General features: G+C 43.3%; 1 protein-coding gene across 2 annotated transcripts in view; it reads left to right on the top strand.

The window, feature by feature from the left end:
- LOC139559865 (leucine-rich repeat and immunoglobulin-like domain-containing nogo receptor-interacting protein 3) overlaps positions 1-22,700 on the top strand; it is a 67,398-nt gene that overhangs the window by 23,613 nt on the left and 21,085 nt on the right. The window contains exon 1 of one of the 2 annotated variants that reach the window (XM_071376255.1): positions 3,627-4,029. The exons of the other annotated variant lie outside the window; for it this stretch is intronic. The gene's annotated coding sequence lies outside the window, so the exon portion shown is untranslated. Of the gene's footprint in view, positions 1-3,626; positions 4,030-22,700 lie in introns of those variants that run through there. 2 annotated transcript variants of the gene reach the window in all.

Genomic DNA, 22,700 nt, shown 5'->3' with positions numbered 1-22,700 from the left:
GTTACATTCTCTTCGTTCCAGCCATTGTTATGAGCCTTCACTGGTGCACGCACACACACACACACACACACACACACACACACACACACACACACACACACACACACACACACACACACACACACACACACACACACACACACACACACACACACACACACACACACACACACACACACACACACAGCTGCTCCACACACTTACTTACTGCCTAGCTGCTCCACTTACTATGAAATAAAATTGTGTCGAATCATACACTGCATTGCACAGTCAACTCAACGTTTTCCTTACGTTTTTCTTGCTGGCCTTTAAGTGGATTGTGGAGTAGCAAGGAGATGAAAGTGGCATTTTCATTAAGGCTATTGCTTGTGCATGCTGCTACAGTAGCTCAGTATTTCTGTCAGAGAGAGAAAGAAAGGAGAGAGCATGTGTGTGCGTGCGTGCATGTGTGTGTTTTTACGTATGTGTACTGTCTGTGTACATGTGTAAGAGAGTTAAGAATAGCATGCTATACTGTATTTTGGCATTGCGTGACTGTGTGTGTGTGTGTGTGTGTGTGTGTGTGGCATTGTAAATCCCTTGACACTCTCTGTCCTTCTGGCTTGTTTGGGTGACAATGATTAGCACAGAGAGTAAAATGACCCACGGCAAGATGCCTCCTCTCTCTCTGTCTCTATCCTTCTCTCTGTCTCTGTCCTCCTCTCTCTATCTCTCTCTCTGTATCTCCATCCTCTTCTGCCTCTATATCCTCTCTCGCTGTCTTTATAATTTCTCGCTCTCTCCCTTTTTCTCTCTCTATCAGGACCTCACAGGACTTTTTTACCTCACAGGACCTTGTGCAGTACTGGGGCTCTGCGAAAACATGAACAAATGCTCCAAAACCACCCAAATAGGTTCTTTTAGAAACAAAAAGCTCTCAGTATAGTAATGCAGGTCTTTAGATATTGTACACATGCAATTGTCATTCTGAACTTTATCCACGATGTTATATTCCATATTGTGCAACTAGAGCTGTTTCCCCTATCCAGTTGTTCCATTCTCTGTGAAGCCTGCTGCTAGAATGGACGGAGAGGTTTGTTTGAGTCACAACAAAATGGAATAGAACGTTGCGGATAATATTCAATTTTGTGTGTTACACCATCTGTGTCACTATGTTGAGAGCTTTTCCATTTCTAAAAGGACGTATTTTGGTGTTTTTGGAGCATTTGTTCATATTTTTTTACTTGAAAATGCTTCTTCTGTACTGCACAATGAGGATCCGAAAATGACTTGCTGGTTGGGGTATGTGTCTCAAGAATAAGTGAAATCGTGTCTGGACCCTTCTATAACACGAGGGGTTAAATGCGGAAGACACATTCAGTTGTACAACTGACTAGGTATTTTCAGTATTTCACCTTGGATTTTCACCCAAGTCTACACTCACAAACACCTCGCTTAAAACAAAAGAAATGGGTTATTTTTCATTCCTCCTGTACTCACACATCTCATTTAGCTTCCGTACTTTATCTGTGTTTACCAAGATCTACGTTTGTACACAAGATCAATTCACCCTCTCTCTTTTCATTTGTTTCTACACAGCTCTCTCTTCATCTCAGCCTGTCTGCAGTCTGTCCGTTTCCTGGCTTTTGTGTGCTGTTCTGTTTCTCTGTGCCTCTTTTATTTGTTTTAACCTTAATTTAACTAGGCAAGTCACTTAAGAACAAATTCTTAACCTTCTCTCCACTTTCTGTTTCCCTTTTCTCTCCCCCTTCGAGGCTCATAAGGCCTCTGAATCCTTGGCTCTCTCGTCACCTCTCTCCCTCTCCTTCTCTCCTCCTCCTTATTTTAACATTGATTCATGAATTTATTATGTGAATCAGAATAGAGCTTTGACTCTTTGTCTCTCTCTCCGCGTGTCATTGGTCCAGAATTAATAATTAATGTGTTCCGGGCAAAATTAGGATCACAAAAGTGTTTTGGAACGTCGCTTTTCAGGGTACATACGACTAATAGAACTTGAAACTTGAAACTATTTTAAACACTGGGAGCTGTCATCATCTTTCCTCAAGCTCTTTTCGCTCCCTTCTTTTTCTCTTTCCCTCCATCCTCCCACCCCCACTTCGTTTGTCCCGCTGTTGGATGAACAGAACAGATTTTTTTAAACTTTTATCCGTCCCCGGATAAAGTGCAGCGCATACTAAGCAGATGGGGAGGTACGGGATTGGTTGAGATACTCGGATAAAATCTGCTATTTCTTTGTGTGCATATGCCTGTGGTGCATCAATATATCTACAGTATGTGTGTACGTGCGTGCATCAGCATGTTTTTGTGTGTGCCTCCCTCTGTGTGTGCACATATGTGGCCTTTGCAGTACTGCATATTTATTGTCCTGTGTATAACGTCTGTGTATAACGTCTCTGTATAACGTCTTAGGGCATCTGTTTGTGGTTATTTTATGCTATCTGAATAGTTTATGGGTAGATGCAAAAAAGCACCTCACCATTATTTACCCCAAAAAACGTTCTTCTATTATTTATCAGTGTTCTCCCAAAACCAAAAGCCTTTCATCTGATTTAGAAACGCTTAGTTTATTCTGTTTTAGAAGTCTTTAAGAGTCTTGAGTTTCTAGGACATGATGTGAAGAAACTCATGAGTGACAGGTGTTGTTTCCGTGCCGAATCTCCAATGGCCATTAAAATATTACAAGCACACCCTGTTATGAATGTAAATGACTGTTATTATGTCATAAACACAAAGTTCTGTTCTTATGACATCACAAACACAACCCGAGTTCTAATCTCAAATGGCCATTATGACGTCACAATCAGAGTTCTCATTTTAAATGGCCGTTATGACCCCAAAAAAATATCACGGGCCAAGTTCTATTTGGCCAATATGACAACACAAACACCCACCTAATGGCCATATGACATCGCAAACACAGGCGAATATGACTGCTGTCATTATGGGTGCGTTCGTAAATTCACTCTGGAGTGCCAGAGTGCGCTCAGAGTGTGCTCTGGGTAATCATAAATTCATAGCGTTATCAGATTATCCGTTCATAAATTCAGAGCGTTCAGACCTCACAACAGCAGTCAAGCACCCAAGGTAACTGGCTAAAGTTGGCTAGCTTGCTAGCTACTTCCAGACATAAATGAGAAAACACCTCACTCTAGCCATTTTTCTCACCCTAGCAGAGCTGGTTAGGCTTTCATGTTATCTACAACATTGGTGAGACTGTAACTGTGCTGCTGGCAACAACTTAATTACGTTATTTTTCTGACATTTACGGACCAGTCATATTCAACGGGTGCTGCGCATTCGTAAATCCATCGGTTATTCTGCTACTCATTGCTGGAAGAGAGATCTGTAAAGTTAAGTGGAAGGGAGTGGAGAGGATGGGTGGAAAGAGGGAGGGGCGGAGGAATGCCTGTTGTCCTGGTCATAATTTTAAATCCCCTCATGACAGCCGCCGGTGAATCTGATACCCCTGTTCACAGAAGGCATGGGGAGATCACACACACACACACACACAAGCAGCTGTGCGCACACAGACTGATTATTCTCGGCCCACTTGGACATCATTGGGACATCAGCTGTGACCTCTCTGGCAGAGAGGAGTGTGTGTAAGAGAGAGAGAGAGAGAGAGAGAGAGAGAGAGAGAACGAGAGAGTAAAGTAATGAGTGTAAAAGCGAGAGTGAAAGAGAGAGACAGAAGAGGACATGTGGATAGGAGAAAAGAGCGGGTGAGTGAGTGGAAGAGAGAAAGGGCAAGCGTGAACTCCAGCCTGAGACTTGTCTGTCAACAGATTATCCCCTGGAGAGTAGCCTCATCTCTCAGTGTCTGTGTGTCTGCTCGGGCCAGGTCCCCGAGCTCCCCTCAAGATGTGTGGAGGGTAATAAGCACAGTCTGACCACAGCACTATCTCCCCTGGGCTGCCTGCCGAAGCTCTGGAGCCTTCGAGCCTCAGCCCTACCTGAGGTTGGATGTCACATCCGCTTATCGGTGCTAACGAGGGACCCGCAGGCAATCTGATCAAAACTCCACTGGTTAGTGTGTGTATGTGTGTGTGTGTGTGTGTGTGTGTGTGTGTGTGTGTGTGTGTGTGTGTGTGTGTGTGTGTGTGTGTGTGTGTGTGTGTGTGTGTGTGTGTGTGTGTGTGTGTGTGTGTGTGTGTGTGTGTGTGTGTGTGTGTGTGTGTGTGTGTGTGTGTGTGTGTGTGTGTGACAGGGGGACTGGAGAATATAATGAGGATTCCCTTACAGAAAAAGTATTTCACATGATTTGTGGAATATTACATTATTTCTCATGAAATCATGTGAAAACATGTTTTTGGAATAGTTCAAATGTGACCAAATGTTTTCACGTGTAGTTTCATGTTATCACATGTTGCTTTACATACTGTCACACGTTATTGCATTAACTTCACATGAAATCATGTGATCACATGAAAACGTATTTTTGGAACACTTTTCCGTAAGGGTTGGCAGTAATGCTGTGTCTCCAGAATGTCTCCACTATTTCACCAGTCTGCTCTCATTCAGCAAACCATCTCTGACCTCTCAATAACCCCAGTAGAAAGCACAGACTAGAAGACACTGTAGCCTCAAGCTTCCTCTCCTCTTTTCCCACATCTCTTCCCTTCTTTTACCACCTCTGCGCACTCTCCTCTTTTTTTCCATATCATTCAATCTCTTCTGTCTTCTTTTCCTTGCCTGTCCCTGAACCCCCCTCGCTATGTTGTCGCCTTGCTGTGCTGTGTTTGCCAAGGTCCTTGTTTACAGAATCTCCACAACTGTGCATGTTTGTGTGTGAACCTGGTGTGATGGAGATTCAGGCAGTCTCTCTCTCTCTCTCCCTTTTACACTTAGCTCTGAAACCCTAGCGACAGTTCCTATTGGTTGAGCCTTTACAGCGTGGGAGCCAGGGAGCCAATCAGCACACAGTTCAACAGGGTCATCATTACCCATGGAGCAGTGCAATTATACAGAGCAGTCGACATCCCATCCACGTACACGTACCTACTAGTAGAGCTTACACACTGCACACAACCCATCCATCCATGTACACAGCGCACTCTACTGCTGATCCACATACAAATACCTCTCTTTGGTCTGAGCATTCCATCCACGCACACATACAGTACCTACTGGTACAGCCGTGATTACACACTGTGTCTAACATCCCATTGGCTATACTGCTTACATACCGTGCCAAGTATCCCATCCACGTAAACATACCTATCTATATCACTTGCATACTGAAATTGACTGTGCATCTCAAACCACGGCGCTTAGCTCCCTGTCAAATAGTTTTGATCCACAGTAGCCATTTTATCAACAACTGAACAGCAATATACTGTCTAATGCATTGTGAAGAACATTCACATGGTGCATTCAGCTCCAGCCTTACAATGGGGACTCAAGAATGGTCCACCACCCAAAGGACATCCAGCCAACTTGACAGAACTGAGAAGCATTGCCTGTGGAACGCTTTCAACACCTTGTAGAGTATTCAGACCCTTTACTCAGTACTTTGTCTTCTTGGGTATGAAGCATGAAGCTTGGTCTCTCCAGAGATGTTCGATCGGGTTCAATTCCGGGCCCAACTCTGGCTGGGCCACTCAAGGCCATTCAGAGACTTGTCCCAAAGCCACTCCTGCTTTGTCTTGGCTGTGTGCTGAGGGCCATTGTCCTGTTGCAAGGTGGACCTTCGACCCAGTCTGAGGTCCTGTGCGCTCTGGAGCAGGTTTTCATCAAGCATGCCTCTGTACTTTGCGCCATTCAGTCAAATGTATTTATAAAGCTGTTTTTACATCCGAAGATGTCATAAAGTGATAAAAAAGATGCAGATGTAGAAGCATGGTGGCATGGAAAAACTCCCTAGAAATGCAGCAACCTATGAAGAAACCTAGAGAGGAACCAGGCTCTGAGTTGTCGTCAGTCCTCTTCTTGCTGTGCCGGGTGGAGATTTTTAGAGTACATGGCCATGAAGGCCAGATTGTTCTTCAAGATGTTAAAACGTTCATGGATGACCAGCAGGGTCAAATAATAATCACAGTGGTTGTAGTGGGTACAACAGGTCAGTATCTCAGGAGTAAATGTCAGTTTGTCTTTTCATAGCCAAGCATTCAGAGGTCGAGACAGCAGGTGCGGTAGAGAGAGAGAGTCAAAACAGCAGGTCCGGAACAAGGTAACACGTCCGGTAAACAGGTCAGGATTCCATAGAACAGTTGAAAATGAAGCAGCAGCATGACCAGGTGGACTGGGGACAGCCAGGAGTCATCAGGCCAGGTAGTACTAGGGCTCAGGTCCTAGGGCTCAGGTCCTCTGGGAGTGAAGGGAGAAAGGGAGAGAGAGAGAATTAGAGGTAGCATACTTAAATTCACACAGGACAACAGATAAGACAGGAGAATTACACCAGATATAACAGACTGACCCTAGCCCCCCGGCACATAAACTATTGCATCATAGATACTGGAGGCTGGCCCCGTCCGACTATATCCCCGGACAGTGCCAACCAGGCAGGATATGACCCCACCCACTTTGCCAAAGCACATCCCCCACACCACTAGAGGGATATAAACAGACCATCAACTTACTACCCTGAGACAAGGCTGAGTATAGTCCACAAATATCTCCTCCACCGCACGAGCCCGAGGGGGCGCAAAACCAGACAGGAAGATCACATCTGTGACTCAACCCACTCAAGTGACACACCGCTCCTAGGGATGGCATGGAAGAGCACTAGTAAGCCAGTGACTCATTCCCCGTAATAGGGTCAGAGACCGAGAATCCCAGTGGAGAGAGGGGAGCCGGCCAGGCAGAGACAGCAAGGGCGGTTCGTCGCTCCAGTGCCTTGCCGTTCACCTTCGCACACCTGGGCCAGACTACAATCAATCATAGGACCTACTGAAGAGATGAGTCTTCAGTAAAGACTTAAAGGTCGAGACCGAGACAGCATCTCTCACATGGATAGGCAGACCAATCTATAAAAAATTATTTATATAGGAGAAAGCCCTGCCTCCAGCTGTTTGGTTAAATTCTAGGAACAATAAGGCAGCCTGCGTCTGTTCATCTTTCCCTCGATCCTGACTAGTCTCCCAGTCCCTGCCACTGAAAAACATCCCCCGCAGCATTTTCATTTTTTTATGTTTTGTTTAACCTTTATTTAACTTGGCAAGTCAGTTAAGAACAAATTCTTATTTACAATGACGGCCTACCGGGGAACAGTGGGTTAACTGCCTTGTTCAGGGGCAGAACGGAAGATTTTTACCTTGTCAGCTCAGGGGTTCAATCCAGCAACCTTTCGGTTACTGGCTCAATGCTACCTGCCGCCCCCATGCTTTACCATAGGGATGGTATTGGCCAGGTGATGAGCTGTGCCTGGTTTCCTCCAGACCTGACACTTTGCATTCAGGTCAAAGAGTTCTATCTTGGTTTCATCAGACCAGAGAATCTTGTTTCTCATGGTCTGGGAGATCTTTAGGTGCCTTTTGACAAACTCCAAGCGGGCTGTCATGTGCCTTTTACTGAGGAGTGGCTTTTGTCTGACCACTCTACCATAAAGGCCTAATTGGTAGAGTGCTGCAGAGATGGTTGTCCTTCTGGAAGGTTCTCCCATCTCCACAGAGGAACTCTGGAGCTCTGTCAGAGTGACCATTGGGTTCTTGGTCACCTCCATGACTCAGGCCCTTCTCCCCTGATTGCTCAGTTTGGCCAAGGGGCCAGTTCTAGGAAGAGTCTTGGTGGTTCCAAACTTCTTCTATTTAAGAATGATGGGGGCCACTGTGTTCTTGGGGACCTTCAATGCTGCAGAAAGGTTTTGGTACCCTTCCCCAGATCTGTGCCTCGACACAATCCTGTCTTGGAGCTCTATGGACAATTCCTTTGACCTGACATGCACTGCCAACTGTGGGACCTTATATGGACAGGTGTGTGCCTTTCCAAATCATGTCCAATCAATTGAATTTACCACAGGTGGACTCCAATCAAGTTGTTGAAATATCTCAAGAATGATCAATGGAAACAGGATGCACCTGAGCTCAATTCTGAGTCTCATAGCAAAGGGTCTGAATACTTATGTAAATAAGCTTTTTCTGTTTTTACAAACATTTACAAACATCTAAAAACCTGTTTTCGCTTTGTCATTATGGGGTATTGTGTGTAGATTGATGAAGATGTGTTTTTAATTAATACATTTTAGAATAAGGCTGCAACGTAACAAAATGTGGAAAAAGTGACGGGGTCTACTTTTACGAATGCACTGTACAGTATGCTCCCGGCAGGCCCAGTTATTCAGGAAAGCTCAACAAGCCCTCTGCCTCCTCTCCAATCCGAGCGGCTATTCCTCACGCAATTACAACCTAACGCTTCATTATAACCTAAACATTTATCATTTAAGTTTTAAAATGTGTTACCTTTTAAATGTGGCATAAACACAACCAGTCTGTAACGGATCACCTCTTCGTCGGATGAGGAGTAGCAAGGATTGGACCAATATGCAGCGCGGTAAGTGTTCTTCATTTTATTAAACTGAACTGAACACTACAATACAAAGTAAACAAAAAAGAACAACCGAAACAGTTCCGCCTGGAAACCAATACTAAGACAGAAAACAATCACCCACAACACACAATGAAAAACAGGCTACCTAAATATGGCTCCCAATCAGAGACAACGATAGACAGCTGCCTCTGATTGGGAACCACACCAGGCCAAACACATAGAAATACAACAACATAGAAAAAGAACATAGACTGCCCACCCCAACTCACGCCCTGACCAAACAAAAATAGAGACACAAAAAAGGAACTAAGGTCAGGACGTGACACAGTCACAATGTTTGAATCTGATGAGGCGACTTCAAAAGTCTCCTGTAGTCATGTTCATCCAAAATAAAATTCCAGCGTCCTCAAAGTGGCTTGAAATGAATCAGGTTTCCAGACAAACTTTTTATGCGAGTGAAGTACATAATCTCACACTTTTGTCCATAATTATCTCATTTAGTCGGCAATATCTGACAGCTGTCGGCTAGACGGCATGTGCCAATTTCGGAGTGGGCACATGCCTGTACCTACGCAGCATTTTCTGTGACAAAACCATCAGTAGGCCTAGAGTTGCAATGGAAAGCCATTTAACTTTCATTTTTGTTTTCGGTAGCCTATATAGAAATGTAATCGCAAAAGTTATTTTCTAGCTACATGCACCCTAAAGACTGTGCTAGTCTATTGTCACTTTTATTATGCCTGCACATCATGGTTAACCAGCAGCCCCAAACATCTAAAGAATAAGCTACAGACCAACCAAAACAAGCTTGGAAGAATTGTAAACTCCCCTCTCATACTCATCTGGAGGTCATAATTTTTTTGGTCTGTATCTCTGTAATGTGTCTGTTATCTATGTAATTGTATATGTATTTATGTAGAAAATAGGGACCACAATATAAATAAATCCCTGACTTTATTGTGCAATCCCGGTCACTTAAGAAAATATTTGTACTGTGTATATCAGTGGAGGCTCCTCAGAGGAGGGAAGGGGAGGACCATCCTCCTCAGTGAATTTCATAAAGAATCATAACAGTGAAACATTAAAGAAGCTATCCTTTTTAGATAAAACTATACTAAATATATTCACATGCTCCCAAATAATTTATTAAATCAATTTTAAATTAAGGTCTACAGTAGCCTCAACAGCACTCTGTAGGGTAGCACCATGGTGTAGCCGGAGGACAGCTAGTTTCCATCCTCCTCTGGAGGCTTGTGGTTCTCACCCACTTCCATAGACTTACACAGTAATTAGCACTTCTGGAGGACGATCTCCAACCTATCAGAGCTCTTACAGCATTAACTGACATGTTGTCCACCCAATCAAAGGATCAGAGAATGACTCTAGTACTGAAATAATAAGCTACAGCTAGCTAGCACTGCAGTGCATAAAATGTAGTGAGGAGTTGACTCAAACAGAAAAAAGACAATAGTTGAAAAGTTTTCTAATTAATTTCCTCAAAAATGAAGGGGAAGCAAGAGAAAAAGAGAGAGAGAGCTAGCTATGCTTCTTATTTCTTTCCATTTTAATTTCCACTTACTTAGCTAGCAAATGCAGCTAGCTAGTTTAGCCTACTCAAACCCCCGGCTCAAACAAAGAGGGATGCTATATTACCTAGCTGGCTATGGCTATTCAACACTGGAACTCTTACAAGTCAAGGTAAGCTTTTGGTTTTATAAATGTATTGCCACCGGGGCCATACTAATATGGTGACAACGACGTAGGCTGTGTGTAGCGTTAAGCGGTTATGATATGAAGGTTTGTCTTGGGAAGTTATTTCTGCCTGGTCACAGACAGCTGATGTGCTGTGCACTGAAGTCCACAAGCAAAGGGAAAAGGTGAGAGGAGGAGAGCGTAGATGCGAGAAGGATTTATCAACAACACAACGAGACTCAACCAAATCATGAGAAAACAAAAAGATAAATACTTGACTCATAGGAAAGAATTAACAAAAAACAGACATAACTAGAATGCTATTTGACCCTAAACAGAGAGTACACTGTGACTGACCCAAACTTAAGGAAAGCTTTGACTATGTACAGACTCAGTGAGCATAGCCTTGCTATTGAGAAAGGCCGCTGTAGGCAGACCTGGCTCTCAAGAAAAGACAGGCTATGTGCACACTGCCCACAAAATGAGGTGGAAACTGAGCTGCACTTCCTTACCTCCTGCTAAATGTATGACCATATTAGAGATGCATATTTCCCTCAGATTACACAGATCCACAAAGAATTTGAAAACAAACCCGATTTTGTTAAACTCCCATATCTACTGGGTGAAATACCAGACTGTGCCATCACAGCAGCAAGATGTGTGACCTGTTGCCACAAGAAAAGGGCAACCAGTGAAGAAAAAACACCATTGTAAATACAACCTATATTTATGTTTATTTATTTTCCCTTTTGTACTTTAACCATTTGCACATCTTTACAACACTGTATATATACATAATAGGACACAAGTCTTTATTCTTTTGGAACTTCAATGTGTGTAATGTTTACTGTTCATTTTATTGTTTATTTCACTTTTGTGTAGTATCTACTTCACTTGCATTGGCAATGTTAACATATGTTTCCCATGCCAGTAAAGCCCCTTGAAAATGATCCAACGATCAAAGGGTCCTAGGCTACCTGGCTAAAATGCTTGCTCGCTAGCCTAAGTTCTATTCAAGGGCAACGTTAGCTAGTTAACATTTTTAATTTAATTTTGAAAAAATGTATTTCACCTTTATTTAACCAGGTAGGCTAGTTGAGAACAAGATCTCATTTACAACTGCGACCTGGCCAAGATAAAGCAAAGCAGTGCAACACAAACAACAACACAGAGTTACACATTGAATAAACAAACATACAGTCAATAATACAATAGAAAAAGTCTATAAACGGTGGGTGCAAATGAGGTAGGATAACGGAGGTAAGGCAATAAATAGGCCATAGTGGCTAAATAATTACAATATAGCAATTAAATACTGGAGTGATAGATGTGCAGAAGATGAGTGTACAAGTAGAGATACTGGGGTGCAAAGGAGCAAAATAAATAAAATAGATAACTGTATGGGGATGAGGTAGTTGGATGGGCTAATTACAGGTGGGCTATGTACAGGTGAAGTGATCTATGAGCTGTTCTGACAGCTGGTGCTTAAAGCTAGTGAGGGAGATATGACCCTCCAACTTCAGTGATTTTTGCAGTTCGTTCCAGTCATTGGCAGCAGAGAACTGGAAGGAAAGGAGGCTGAAGGAAGAAATGGCTTTGGTGGTGACCAGTGAAATATACCTGCTGGAGCGCGTGCTACAGGGTGGGTGCCGCTATGGTGACCAGTGAGCTGAGAAAAGGCGGGGCTTTACCTAGCAAAAACGTATAGATGACCTGGGGCCAGTGGGTTTGCCGATGACTATGAAGCGAGGGCCAGCCAGCGAGAGCATACAGGTCGCAATGGTGGGTAGTATTTGGGGCTTTGGTGACAAAATGGATGGCACTGTGATAGACTGCATCCAATTTGCTGAGTAGAGTGTTGGAGGCTATTTTGTAAATGACATCGCCGAAGTCAAGGATCGGAAGGATAGTCAGTTTTACGAGGGTATGTTTGGCAGCATGAGTAAGGATGCTTTGTTGCGAAATAGGAAGCTGATTATAGATTTAATTTTGGATTGGAGATGCTTAATGTGAGTCTGGAAGGAGAGTTTACTGTCTAACCAGACAGCTAGGTATTTGTAGTTGTCCACATATTCTAAGTCAGAACCGTCCAGAGTAGTGATGCTGGGCGGGCAGGTGCGGGCAGCGATCGGTTGAAGAGCATGGCATTGAAGCTCGTCTGGAGTTTAGTTAACACAGTGTCCAAAGAAGGGCCAGAAGTATACAGAATGGTGTCGTCTGCGTAGAGGTGGATCAAAGAGTCACCAGCAGCAAGAGCAACATCATTGATGTATACAGAGAAAAGAGTCGGCCCGAGGATTGAACCCTGTGGCACCCCCATAGAGACTGCAAGAGGTCCGGACTACAGGCCCTCCGATTTGACACACTGAACTGTCTGAAAAGTAGTTGGTGAACCAGGCGAGGCAGTCATTTGAGAAAGCAAGGCTGTTGAGTCTGCCAATAAGAATGTGGTGATTGACAGAGTCGAAAGCCTTGGCCAGGTCGATGAATACAGCTGCACAGTATTTTCTCTTATCGATGGAGGTTATGATAATGTTTAGGACCTTGAGCGTGGCTGAGGTGCACCCATGACCAGCAAGGAAACCAGATTGTATGGCGGGGAAGGTACAGTGAGATTCGAAATGGTCGGTGATCTGTTTGTTAAGTTGGTTTTCGAAGAGGGGGATGACCACGGCAGCTTTCCAATCTTTGGGGATATCAGACGATACAAAAGAGAGGTTGAACAGGCTAGTAATAGAGGTTGCAACAATTTCTGCGGATCATTTTAGAAAAAGAGGGTCCAGATTGTCTAGCCCGGCTGATTTGTAGGGGTCCATATTTTGCAGCTCTTTCAGAACATCAGCTATCTGAATTTGGGTGAAGGAGAAATGGGGGAGGCTTGGGCAAGTTGCTGTGGGGGGTGCAGGGCTGTTGACCGGGGTAGGAAAGCATGGTGAAAAGGTGGAAAGCATGGCCAGCCGTAGAAAAATGCTTATTGAAATTCTCAATTATCACGTATTTATCGGTGGTGACAGTGTTTCCTAGCCTCAGTGCAGTGGGCAGCTGGGTGGAGATGCTCTTATTCTCCATGGACTTTACAGTGTCCCAATACTTTTTGGAGTTTGTGCTACAGGATGCTAATTTCTGTTTGAAAAAGCTAGCCTTTGCTTTGCTAACTGCCTGTGTATATTAGTTCCTAACTTCCCTGAAAAGTTTAATATTGCGGGGGCTATTCGATGCTAATGCAGTACGCCACAGGATGTTTTTGTGCTGGTCAAGGGCAGTCAGGTCTGGAGTGAACCAGGGGCTATATCTGTTCCTGGTTCTACACTTTTTGAATGGGGCATGCTTATTTAAGATGATGAGGAGAGCACTTTTAAAGAATAACCAGGCATCCTCTACTGACGGAATAAGGTCAATGTCCTTCCTGGATATCCCGGCCAGGTCGATTAGAAAGGCCTGCTCGCTGAAGTGTTTTAGGGAGCGTTTGACAGTGATGAGGGGTGGTCGTTTGACCGCAGACCCGTTACGGACGCAGGCAATGAGGTAGTGATCGCTGAGATCCTGGTTGAAGACAGCAGAGGAGTATTTGGAGGGCAGGTTGGTTAGGATGATATCTAAGAGGGTGCCTGTGTTTACGGATTTGGGGTTGTACCTGGTAGGTTCATTGTAGGTTCATCAACATTAGTAGGTTAGGTTAGAACCTAGTAGGTTAGGTTAAAACCTGGTAGGTTCACCAACATTAGCCTTCACCATCTAGCTACATATTGAACTTCCATCCTCTCAGGCCAGGGGCACAACAATGTATGAATTAATGGTTGGATCAGAATCGCCGTTGTAATCGTTGGCCAGTACGGAGAATTAAGTAAAACCACAAGTCCAAACCCCTATCTCCATCCATGGCTAATTTAGGAAAGGGACAATTTTACTTAGCTGGCTATGACATATACTCTCAATGGGATTTGATAGGAGTGATGCCAGATCCAAGCTGGCTTCCCTGACACCATTCACAGTTGAGCTCGCTAAGTTTAGCTCAGTGCTGATTGGCACATTTTTTATACTGTTTTTGTCAAGGGAGGCCAGATGCTCGCTTGCTTCCCTTGCCTTCAATGCTACGGGCGGCAACAATGTCATACTCGTTTGGATCAGACAGTATCAGATAGACGGCCTACACATAGAGAGACAGAGGTGCGCTGTCTCGGATGCTTTCTCTTGTGAGATATATTCAGCATCTGCGAATTGAAGGAAAATGATGAAACACAGAGAGATGAAAGATCAATTATTTTATTTATTTCAAAACATTTTATTGGTACATTTTTTTGGGGAAGCCTGGCTTGCCTTCGCATACATGAATATACGCCACTTTCAACTGTGCCACAAAAGCATTCTGAAAGTGGCAAAGTCGATATCCACGTTTATGAACAAAGGGTCGCTACATTTATCACAGGGTCGCTACATTTATTGTTATTTGTGGCCGTAAACATTATTTTGGGGTAATTATATGAAGAGGGGTGTGCAATTTATTTTACAGTAGAAGGGGAGAGTCATGTGAAAATATTTTTATGACACCTTGAGTTAGACCAGCCCCCCCCCACCCCCCCACCCCCCACCCCCTGCTCTCTGCTCTCCTATAGTATGAGGAATGATATACAAGCTGTTTTGCATCCATTAGATTGGCTCTGTCTGGAATGGAGTTGACCTTCCCCTGTCATTACTCTCTCTCACTCTATTTGTCTATCTCTCGCTTCCTCGTCACCCTTCTCTCTCTGGCTCTCTCTCTCTCTCTCTATTTGTCTATCTCTTTCTATTTGTCTCTCTCTCTTCTTCATTGTAATGTTCTTCCTCTCCGTGTCCCTCCCTTTCTCTCTGTATGTACTTTCATCAGCCACTCTCTATCCATCACTATCGCCACTCTCTCTTTCAACCTTTCACATACACTCCTCTCTTCCCCCTCTCCTCAGTTAGTCAGTCACTGTTTTAAATTCCCAGTTTTCACCTGTCTAACGAGAGAGAGGATTGAATTAATTCCTTTTCTCTTTAATTCCACAAGGAAATGAGCACACGCACATGCACGCACGCACGCACGCACGCACGCACGCACGCACGCACGCACGCACGCACGCACGCACACACACACACACACACACACACACACACACACACACACACACACACAGGGTGCATTAGAAGGGCTGCTCACTTTGAGGTAAAAAACCTCCAGGGAAATGAACACTCACACATACGTGCACACGCACAGACACGCACACACTTGCGTGCACACACACAATTTCACACACACAGGGTGAATAGGCCTCGTCTCTTTCAGGTGAAAGTCCTCAAGGGAAATTGTTCCTTACTCAGAATTCCTTCTCTTATCATCAATCTATGGCCGGTCTGGGGCAGTGAGATGATGATGGTTTTTGCAATCTCTCACCTCAGCAGCTATTTTGTTTCTAATCAGTCGTTATTCCTTTACAGGACATCAGATATGAACTCTGTCATTTCCTGACACAACATTCTGGATCACAGAAATCAGTTTGTGTGTTGGCTGATGCTCATTGCCTGTCCTGTTTTCTCTCTCTCTCTCGGACCATTTCATCAGTGACGGGCTCTTGTGTTTTAGCCAGGACTTTGGCTTTCTTATGTTTCAAATTATAACTTCAGGTAGCGCTTTATAATAACTCCGCGTAATAACGTATTTGTAATGGATTAGTTAATAGTTTCTTCATCATGTATTAATCATTACTCCATTCATAAGATGTTAAATATAGGTCCTTAAAGCCATTTACTAATCATTATTTAAGTCTTTCTGTGTGGCCTCGTTTAAAGTGTGGGCTATTTTATACTTTATAAATACTTCATGAATAGTTTGAGTGACAAGTGTAATTTCTCACAAAAAGATGGAGTTGCCAATGGTAGAACTTCCAGCAGTACCTGACGCTCTTGGAGCATATCAAGGGTTAAACAATAAGCACACAATAGAGAATCTTTAAGCATATTGAACATTGTATTCCAAAACAGTAAAATGCTTGGAATGGTGTGATGTGTTACTATGCTGTGTATGATCATGTTTTTTGTCCGTTAGTGTTTCTTGGCAGTGACTTTTCTACCAAAACCAAAGTGTGGATTGCAGTCACTCAGAGCAATCCATTTTGCCAAGCAAAGCCATGTGTGAAAATAGTTCAAAGACTGACACACTGGAAGCATTTAGGGGTTATACATGTAATATGTATACCTGCAAATCATACATGTAACATTTATACATCACATATCAGTAGTAATGAAAAATCCACTAGAGAAAAACTTTGCGGTCCGGCCAGCTGTTGTGTGTAGCGCAGGCTATACCTCACTAATTAATGATTCATTCGATATTGCAAGGTAGACAACATCAGAAGCACATTCACATTAGAACTCTTCAACATGTCCTTGCAACAGTTGTTTTTGTGAATAAAATGTATGTATATATATCCTGTATATTTCCTTAAACGTCCTGTGTTGTGTGCTTATTCTTTTACCATTGATATGTTATTTTCAGACCTAAAGGAGCATCAGGTACTGCTGGAATGTCTACCAATGGCATGTCTATCTTTTTGTGAAAAATTACACTGGTCACTCAAAACATGAATAAAGTATTTATAAAGTATAATTAGCCCACACTTTAGATGAGGCCACACAAAAATCTCATAAGGACCTATATTTAACATCTTATGAATAAAGTAATGATTAATAAGTGATGAAAAAACTATTTACTAATCAATTATAAATGCTTTATTAAGTATAGACTACTGTACAGTCATTAAAAAGTGTTGCCTAACTTCAGGGTTACTTCAGAGTTTTTCGGGGTTTGTTGGGTCTCCCACTTTCTCTCATTATCTCTCTCTGTATCTCTCTCTGTATCTCTCTCTGTATCTCTCTCTGTATCTCTCTCTGTATCTCTCTCTGTATCTCTCTCTGTATCTCTCTCTGTATCTCTCTCTCTGTATCTCTCTCTGTATCTCTCTCTCTCTGTATCTCTCTCTGTATCTCTCTCTCTCTGTATCTCTCTCTGTATCTCTCTCTCTCTGTATCTCTCTCTGTATCTCTCTCTCTCTGTATCTCTCTCTCTCTGTATCTCTCTCTCTCTGTATCTCTCTCTCTCTGTATCTCTCTCTCTCTCTCTCTCTCTGTATCTCTCTCTCTCTCTCTCTCTGTATCTCTCTCTCTCTGTATCTCTCTCTCTCTCTCTCTCTGTATCTCTCTCTCTCTCTCTCTCTGTATCTCTCTCTCTCTCTCTCTCTCTCTCTCTCTCTCTCTCTCTCTCTCTCTCTCTCTCTCTCTCTCTCTCTCTCTCTCTGTATCTCTCTCTCTCTCTCTCTCTCTGTATCTCTCTCTCTCTCTCTCTCTCTCTCTCTCTCTGTATCTCTCTCTCTCTCTCTCTCTCTCTCTGTATCTCTCTCTCTCTCTCTCTCTGTATCTCTCTCTCTGTATCTCTCTCTCTCTCTCTCTCTGTATCTCTCAATTCAATTCAATTCAATTCAAGGGGCTTTATTGGCATGGGAAACATGTGTTAACATTGCCAAAGCAAGTGAGGTAGGTAATATACAAAAGTCAAATAAACAATAAAAATGAACAGTAAACATTACACATACAGATGTTTCAAAACAATAAAGACATTACAAATGTCATATTATATATATGCAGTGTTGTAACAATGTACAAATGGTTAAAGCACACAAGTTAAAATAAATAAACATAAATATGGGTTGTATTTACAGTGGTGTTTGTTCTTCACTGGTTGCCCTTTTCTTGTGGCAACAGGTCACAAATCTTGCTGCTGTGATGGCACACTGTGGAATTTCACCCAGTAGATATGGGAGTTTATCAAAATTGGATTTGTTTTCGAATTCTTTGTGGATCTGTGTAATCTGAGGGAAATATGTCTCTCTAATATGGTCATACATTGGGCAGGAGGTTAGGAAGTGCAGCTCAGTTTCCACCTCATTTTGTGGGCAGTGTGCACATAGCCTGTCTTCTCTTGAGAGCCATGTCTGCCTACGGCGGCCTTTCTCAATAGCAAGGCTATGCTCACTGAGTCTGTACATAGTCAAAGCTTTCCTTAAGTTTGGGTCAGTCACAGTGGTCAGGTATTCTGCCACTGTGTACTCTCTGTTTAGGGCCAAATAGCATTCTAGTTTGCTCTGTTTTTTTGTTAATTCTTTCCAATGTGTCAAGTAATTATCTTTTTGTTTTCTCATGATTTGGTTGGGTCTAATTGTGCTGTTGTCCTGGGGCTCTGTGGGGTGTGTTTGTGTTTGTGAACAGAGCCCTAGGACCAGCTTGCTTAGGGGACTCTTCTCCAGGTTCATCTCTCTGTAGGTGATGGCTTTGTTATGGAAGGTTTGGGAATCGCTTCCTTTTAGGTGGTTGTAGAATTTAACGGCTCTTTTCTGGATTTTGATAATTAGTGGGTATCGGCCTAATTCTGCTCTGCATGCATTATTTGGTGTTCTACGTTGTACACGGAGGATATTTTTGCAGAATTCTGCATGCAGAGTCTCAATTTGGTGTTTGTCCCATTTTGTGAAATCTTGGTTGGTGAGCGGACCCCAGACCTCACAACCATAAAGGGCAATGGGCTCTATGACTGATTCAAGTATTTTTAGCCAGATCCTAATTGGTATGTTGAAATTTATGTTCCTTTTGATGGCATAGAAGGCCCTTCTTGCCTTGTCTCTCAGATCGTTCACAGCTTTGTGGAAGTTACCTGTGGTGCTGATGTTTAGGCCGAGGTATGTATAGTTTTTTGTGTGCTCTAGGGCAACGGTGTCTAGATGGAATTTGTGGTCCTGGTGACTGGACCTTTTTTGGAACACCATTATTTTGGTCTTACTGAGATTTACTGTCAGGGCCCAGGTCTGACAGAATCTGTGCAGAAGATCTAGGTGCTGCTGTAGGCCCTCCTTGGTTGGTGACAGAAGCACCAGATCATCAGCAAACAGTAGACATTTGACTTCGGATTCTAGTAGGGTGAGACCGGGTGCTGCAGACTGTTCTAGTGCCCGCGCCAATTCGTTGATATATATGTTGAAGAGGGTGGGGCTTAAGCTGCATCCCTGTCTCACCCCATCATCATCTCTCTCTCTCTCTCTCTCTGTATCTCTCTCTCTCTCTCTGTATCTCTCTCTCTCTCTCTCTCTCTCTGTATCTCTCTCTCTCTCTCTCTCTCTCTGTATCTCTCTCTCTCTCTCTCTCTCTCTCTCTCTCTCTCTCTCTCTCTCTCTCTCTCTCTCTCTCTCTCTCTCTCTCTCTCTCTCTCTCTCTCTGTGTATCTTTCTCTTTCTCTCTTTCTCACTCTCTGTCTCTGTCTCTGTTAATCTCTCTCTCTCTGTATCTCTCTTTCTCACTCTCTGTCTCTGTCTCTGTTAATCTCTCTCTCTCTGTATCTCTCTTTCTCGCTCTCTGTCTCTCTCTCTCTCTCTCTCTCTGTATCTCTCTTTCTCATTCTCTGTCTTCCTAATTGTATTAAGAGTCTAAATAACCTCTACTCTCACTAGCTAATTAGAATTTAGCACAAACAATCGCATGCCAGAATAAATGACTGAATCACGACACAAAAACACACACACATACAACACCACGCAAACACTCAAACACACATACACACTCACACACATACACAAACACACACTAACACCCACAAACACACACAAGAGTAAGTGGCTTGTAAGTCTGTTATCTGTGTACTAGCGGGCACAATGCCAATCTACTAATCACAGAGATTTCTTCATCTCACCCAGAAAGACTTGCTCACTTACTTATAGCAGCGCAATGTCCTAAATGATGGCATGCCATGGCTCTCTGTTCTCAATGGAAGCCGCAAGGAAGGAAGCCAGAAAGACATAGCTCTGGTCATCATGTATACCAGTCCCTTCCCCATTTAGCCCCAACAATCTCCCTTGTCTGCCCACTGACCGGTGGAAACTTCCCAGCGACTGGGGATTTACAGTAAAAGAGCACAGACTTGACCTTTGAACCCAATCACGTGACTGCTTTAGGCACTGGAGGGGGGTAAAAAGGGATGTCACAGTGTAGAAATAGAATGAATTGAATTACACGTGTGTGTGTCATATGAGAGCTGATCAGCTGTGAGATTCGCATAAGTGTGTCATCTCGGAGGAATGTTGAGGAGTTTCTTTGTTTTGTTGACAGGCACAGAAGTAGCAGAGTGTTACTTTATTCAACAGCTCAGCAAAAACAATGTTCAAGCACTTAGTGGCTGCATGGTGAGTCTTGTTGTTTACACTGCTCCCGGTGTCCCAAAGCTGTAATGTTGGGAAAATCTCCCTTCCATTTTACCTCAAATTTATAATGTGTGTGTGTGTGTGTGTGTGTGTGTGTGTGTGTGTGTGTGTGTGTGTGTGTGTGTGTGTGTGTGTGTGTGTGTGTGTGTGTGTGTGTGTGTGTGTGTGTGTGTGTGTGTGTGTGTGTGTGTGTGTGTGCCTTTGCGTGTTTGGGGACCCATGTGTGTGCCTGGCAGTGTGCATATATACAGTATGTGTGTGTGAGTCATAGAGAAAAGCAGGTCACATCACTGCAAGGTGTCTAAGTCATTAGCTTAGCCAAAGCTAATTAAATGTTCCATTCTACAGGCGTTATCTCCTGCCCTGCTCTTAAGGGACACGTTCCACAGCATGATCTTCTTGTAGCGCCACTGACTGCAGCTATGGACTTATGAGTCTACACTTATGAGTGTACTCAGCACAGGGGTAGATCTCAATAGTGTAAAGTGGCCTTGTCTCCTTGTCTCATCTCCTTCATCTGCACTGATCTGACGAGACAGGCAAGTTTAAGCAATATGGCTGCCCAACAGGAATTTGCTTTCAACCATCCAGTTCTTCCATGTCAGTTCAAATGGAGGAAAGGAGACAAGGAGAGGTGAGTTTAGGCTTTTGAGATGCACTCTGTTTCAGAAATTCCTATCCTGTGAAAGGATGGGAACTAACAGCCCAAGACAAGGACAGATAGCCACACTTCAGACTACTGGATCCCCAGTGAGTCCAGAACAAGCATCCCTACCGCTGTGACAGAGCATGACGAGTTCTGTTGACCAATCATACTCATCAACAACCCATCCTTCATTAGAATTATTAGTGTCTGTTTCTGTGTGTGCATGTACGTGCGTGCGTGCGTGTGTGTGTGTGTGTGTGTGTGTGTGTGTGTGTGTGCATGCGCACGCGTGTGTGTGTGTGTATGAGTGCATCATCACATTAGCATAACATCTGGGGCAGTAGAGAGGGGGAAGTAAGGCTGAATCATGTCATGAATCACCCACCTCCAACCTTTTCTCTTACTCATCACCTCCCTATCTCCTCCTGGACCACCATCTGTGTGTGTTTTTATGGATACAGTAGATTCATTGTGAATCCATATGCGACAATAACAATTACAGCAGCTATAGCTGTTTGGCTGTGCTTGCCCAGCAAACAGGGGACATCCTACGGACATGTGGGGACATTCCCATTAGGTCCCACTGACGTTCTGAGAACGTTCTAGGAACATTAAAACATGACTTTAACTTCAGGACAATCAGAGGACGTTCAGTACAGGTCCCGGGTTTGGGCACAGTATAACGTTATAATAAGGTATTTTGATGTCCATTAGGGAATGTTGTGAAAAGGTTCCTATCTGATTCTGAGACAACGTTATCCATGAGACATGGAATAAAAGAAGGAAGGCACAGCTAGGGGACACATTAGTAGTGGTCTTTGTAGTGGTCTTTGTAGTGGTCTTTGTAGTGGTCTTTGTAGTGGTCTTTGTAGTGGTCTTTGTAGTGGTCTTTGTAGTGGTCTTTGTAGTGGTCTTTGTAGTGGTCTTTGTAGTGGTCTTTGTAGTGGTCTTTGTAGTGGTCTTTGTAGTGGTCTTTGGTAAAAGGGGTAAATTGGTCACCAAAAGAAAGGAGGACGAAGGCATTTTTCATTTAATGAATAAAAATGCCTTTATTTGTATGGCAATGGAACCAAGATTTAAAAGCTCTGACGTGTTTCGGCTGCATGCCCTTTGTCAGGGAGTACAAAGATGCAATGATACAATGTCTTATTTTGAACAAAGCATCTTCCGATCAACCCTGATTGAAAAGTGAGTGGTTACAGAATAGTTAATAGTCAATGGTCATAGGACAACATCTAGTAAACAGTAATATACAGTGCCTTCAGAAAGTATTCATACCCCTTGATATATTGGTTGTCTTACAGCCTGAATTCAAAATTGATTAAATGGATATTTTGTCTCACCCATCTACACACAATACCCTGTAATGACGAAGTGAAAACATGTTGTTGTTTTTTTTATGTTTGCAAATGTATTAAAAATGAAATACAGAGATATCATCCTTTACGTAAGTATCCACACCCCTGAGTCAATACTTTGTCGAAGCGCCTTTGGATGCGACAACAGCTCTGAGTCTCTACTGGCTAAGTCTCGAAGAGCGGTGCACACCTGGATTGTACAATATTTGCACATTTATCTTTTCTAAATTCTTCAAGCTCTGTCAAATTGGTTGTTGA

Source organism: Salvelinus alpinus, chromosome 30 (assembly GCF_045679555.1).
Source record: "Salvelinus alpinus chromosome 30, SLU_Salpinus.1, whole genome shotgun sequence".
Classification (NCBI taxonomy): domain Eukaryota; kingdom Metazoa; phylum Chordata; class Actinopteri; order Salmoniformes; family Salmonidae; genus Salvelinus; species Salvelinus alpinus.
Note: the sequence above shows the minus strand (reverse complement) of the source record. Positions and strands in the feature narration are given on the sequence as shown.